This window comes from Molossus molossus, unplaced genomic scaffold (genome assembly GCF_014108415.1).
Source record: "Molossus molossus isolate mMolMol1 unplaced genomic scaffold, mMolMol1.p scaffold_m16_p_10, whole genome shotgun sequence".
Taxonomy (NCBI): Eukaryota; Metazoa; Chordata; class Mammalia; order Chiroptera; family Molossidae; genus Molossus; species Molossus molossus.
In genome coordinates this window covers 38,277,211-38,282,250 of record NW_023425345.1, presented here as the reverse complement: position 1 = coordinate 38,282,250, position 5,040 = coordinate 38,277,211, and positions in this window count along the sequence as shown.

Genomic DNA, 5,040 nt, shown 5'->3' with positions numbered 1-5,040 from the left:
AGATAATTTCCTTCATCTCTATGCTTCTTTTGTAATTACTGAGGCCATCTAACTGTAGTGTCTGGCACATGTAAATCAAATCAAATCCCAGTTCTATCTACATTGCCATAAACACATATTTTCAAATTTTGCTTTTTTTTTTTTTCCAGAGAAAAAATAGCTATGGAAAAAAAGTTACTTGGATTCTGTTAAAATATTAATATGAATCAATTTGGGGTAAAAACCCTGTCAGTTTTGTTTCTTTCTTTGAGAACTGCCCCTGAGGTATAAAGGTGATTCTCCATCAACCATCCATCCATCCATCCATTCGCAAATATTTATGGACCATGTGCTATGTATCAGGCACTGTGTTAGTTTTGAAACTAGACAAAAGCGTCAAACGCTCTTCCCTCTTATAGTTTATAGTTAGAGAGAGTAGAAGACTGAGATTAAACAAACTCCAAAGTAAACATCTGTGTATAATTTGTGGTAAGTGCTATGAAGGTATAGAATGGAACTCTATGAGAGAGAGTAACAGGGAAAACCTGTTTTAGATGTGGATGTTCAAACAACTCTGTCAGATGACATTTTTGTTGATATGTAAAGAATGAGAAAGACTGATGGGAAAAGTTCTAAGCAAGAGAACAAGTATAAACATCTCAAAGGGCAGTGTATTTGGGTAAAAGGGTGTGGTTTAAGTACATTTGGAGAATAGGTAGGTTCCAGATGATATAAGGCCCTGAAGGTTCTGGTAGGATATTTGGACCTGAAGGGAAGTACCAAGGTGCCATGGAAGGGTTTCAAAGAGGGTTTCAGGAGCCCCTCTTTGTGACTGAAACTGATTCACCAAGGATGATCATCTGATCTTAGCTAACCAATCAGGTTTTCCCTTCCAGGAATTTAAATTTTTTGACCCGAAAGACATAGACTCAAAGTTTCTGGAACCTCAGTAACTCTAGACAGCATTCTAGAAAAAACTACTGGGTCCCCAGAGTTTCCTAAGTTCTTGTCCTTCCTGAGGCCTTTTTTTTCTCTTGGATTTTATATATATATATATATATATATATATATATATATATATATAAATATAGTCATTATTCTAATAAAATTTATTATTATTATTATTATTTTGCTCATAGATTTTATTTACTTTTATTTCAAAAAAAGGCTTAAATAATATAATCTATCAGTTGATAATTTTCTACAGTTGCTGGTACTTTAAGATGGCTAACCCAGCCCTGGCCGGTTTGGCTCAGCGGTTAGAGTGTCAACCTGCGGTCCTGAGAGACCTGGGTTGGGTTCCTGCTAAGGGCGCGTACCTCGGTTGCCCTCGGTTGCAGTTTGTCCCCAGCCCTGGTCGGTCGTGCGGGTGGCAGCCACTCGATGTGGTCCTTTCACATCGATGTTTCTCTCTCTCTCTCTGTTCCTCTCTCTCCCTCCCACTCTACCTGAACAAAAAAATGGGAAAATGTCCTCGGGTGAGGATAAAAAAAAAAAAGATGGCTAACCCAAAGTACAAATATTAAAGAAAGATGAGTTGAGAGGATAATAATTTGATGACATTTCTGGTCACCATTTTTTCTTTGTTGAACAAAGAATTTTTGAAGCTTTTTTACTGAGCATACTGGGTAAAGGAGAAGCTCTTCTCAACTGATACACATAGATCCTTAAAAAAAAGGATACTACTCAACTAAATCTGGAAAGTTATAGAAAAATGTCAAAAATCAGATAGTTTTTTCTTTCCCTCTTTGTGTTGCTTTCGTAAAATTTCTGGTTATAACGAAACAGTGGTATTCTCAAAAGCCCTGCATGTTTTCAAACAAGAAGGCACATGCTACAAGGACTTTCTGTTACACCTTAAATCAACAGACTCCGAAGTGGTTGGAATGGGGCCATGTGCAAAGACAGCACTAAATCTTTGCTCTTGATCAATTCCATGCCCTCTGTCTTGGAGGATTTGGGGAGTCTAGTGAGAAGGAAAGATGTCACAAATCAAGCATTTATCAGTGTTGAACACAGTGAATACTCCCTGGGAGGTTCTTAGAAGACAAGAGCTTGAAACCAAAAGATAAACTTGAAATTCAACGCAAAACACTGCATTATCTCAATTATTTCTTCATTAATGTGGAATTCATTTTTTATGAAAATGCGTCCAAAAAAGTTTTAAAAATATAATATAATCTTCTGGATGCAATATTATAAGAGAAGAGAAGCCAACAATTCTAGTTGACCTTTCTCTGTCTCACTTGCTTACTTCTGTTTTCACCCTTGCTCTCATTTTCTTTTCTTACTTGTAAAAACGAAAATGACAATGCTAACTTGATGCTTACAATGACAATTAAATGAGAAAGTTTTATATAACAATAAACAGTAATATAAACTATATAAGCTTTCAGTGGAAATTTTTCTCCTTTTTTCCCTTTTCTGGCCAGTTAAAAATTATATGAAATGAATTGAAGATATATCGATTAGAAGAATTAAATTAGAAACAGAAATTACATAGCTTATAAAAAAGTCAAAACAGATGCTTATTATTAAAGACAAAATGAGCCTATGGAAATAAAAGATATAGAATACTCATAGCAATTGATCGTGTTAAAAGCTGTTTCTTCACTTTGGAATATATTCTTTACTGTTGATTGGTGTCCTTATTAAGAATCAGAATGGTATTTTTCTTCCTACAAGTAACTTTAAGAACAAAAGATCCAGAGTAGTTGCAACTTGTCATTTCTCCAGGTTCACCAAACCCAGAACGCAAGTACTGGCACTCCTGCGTATAGTCGTTAAATAAATCAAACTGGAAAAGCTTCACCATAATTCATGTGAGCAATTCTCTCATCTTGATGGGCATTTGGCAATTGGCTTCCTTTAGCTATAATGTGTGTCAGAAGCTATACAGTGCCTGAGACACTTTAGAGAGAAATGGGCTGATAAAAGTCAATATTTTTTTAAAAAGCAAATAGTTAAAAAAATTTAACAGCAATCCCAGCCAGTGTTGAGCATTGACCCATACACCAAGAGGTCACCGGTTTGATTCCTGGTCAGGACACACGCCCAGGTTGTGGGCCTGATCCCCAGTCAGGGGCATGCAGGAGGCGGCCAATAGATGTTCTCTCTCATTGATGTTTTTCTATCTCTCTCTCTCTCTCTCTCATATTAATAAAGGGAAAAAAATTTAATTAACAGCCATTTACATATTGTTTACTATGCTCATGGTTCTAAGGACATCACACATTTAATTCATTTGATTCTCATAACAAGCCTATGCAGAAGGTACTATGATTATCCCCACTATACAGATTAGGAAAATGAGGAACAGAGATAAGTCTTGTGGAAGTCACCATTGAATGGATTTTGTCAGAGCTCCTCATTTTACTTATTGTTCCTTTAGAACAGACATCTATATATCCTTGCTGATTTTTCTGGATACAATTTATTTCCAGCAGATTGGAGTAAGGGGCATTTTGTCACCTTCCCATATAAAGGGATCATAAGAGTGGTATTGGTAGCAAAGCACCTCTATGGTAGTTGATCTACATACATCACTAGTATCCACAGCTGCTTTGGGTTTGGCACTAATTCCTGGTTCTTTCCGTTAGGACTAAAGTGGCAGTGTCGGGTTATCTACAGCTTTGCAACTTCATAAACTAAAGACTCACCTATGCAGCTGTTCTCTGAAGGGAGCTGTGGGCATACAGCCTCCTGAGCAACGCAGGTTCCAAAGCTCCATGTCACTCTTATGTGACCATATCCATAAAGCTCAGCCTAACGCCTCCAGGACAAAGGTCTAGGCTTGGCACCTGGCCATATGTCTCCACCATTCCAACAGATTTTTGAAATCGGTTCCTGTGATTGTAACAGTCCTGATGATATACTAGTTATACCCTTTTGCCTGAACTCCAAATTTCCCATATCCACACTAAACTCATCATCATCTCCCCCATAGAACTTCTTTTCCTTCTGTAAAACCTACCTTGGTGAATAGTGTCAACTGTCCTTAGAGTAGAGAAGAGACATCATTTCTGATTAATAGTTTTCAATATTCATTTAGCTTTTTGGCCCCATCTTCGATATGTCCATCAATCCAGCTCCTTTCTCCCTCTTCTCACTGTCTTTCCCTTAATTCGTGGCACCCTAATTTCTAGCCCATGATTGCAGTAGCCTCTTAAATACCTCAGTCTTTTCTCTTCCCAGAGTTATTTTTTCCTCAAACAAAAATGTTATCCTGTTAATCTTCTAATGAACAATTTTAATGTGTCTGTAGAATTTTAGTTGTTTTAGGCTTGTACATACGGTTCTTCAAGCTCAGGCCCCAAGTTGCTTCTCTGATTCTGTCTCCCATTATTCTCATTCCTACATTCATTATTCCAGCCCCATGGAGCCATGTTCTCATTTACTGTGAAAACAGTCATGACCCATGCATGCCCTGGGCCTTCAAAAATGCTTCTTTCCCTTCCTGTGCTGTCCGTTCTACCGTCCAGGTCACCTTCACGTTGCTATTCAGTGTGAATCCTCACAACCTATAGGGTAAGATTCTTACTCTTATTCTATAATTACAGAAATGGGAACAGTGATTAACTAATATGCAGATAATAATGGATGGGGCCAACTTCCAAAATGAAGTTTATCCTCCTCCAGGTCGCATGTACTTCCCATCACACACAATTTTGCTCAGTGCATCTATTCGGGGGAGGGGGGGGCAACAGAGCAGCAGCCAGCTTGACGGTCCTACAGTTGAGGGGGGTACGAAGGCACACCTTAAGGTCTGTAGACTGAAATTTTCACCCCAGCAAATATTTGTGCCAGGAGACAGTGAAATGGTTTGCCGTCAGGTGGGGGCAGTACTTGTCACCCTGAGCTGGCCAGCCCTTAAAGAAGACTGTGCATTTTAGAAAACATAATACATTTTCACAAAGTAAAAACAGGGTTCATTCTCACCACCCTGAGATACATTGGCATGTGCCCGCCTCAGTGCGTAGTTGAGTGTTGTCGCCAGGGGACTGGCTCTGCCCTGGGCCCCAGCACCAGGGCTGCTTGTCCCTGATTCCTTACTGTGCTGTC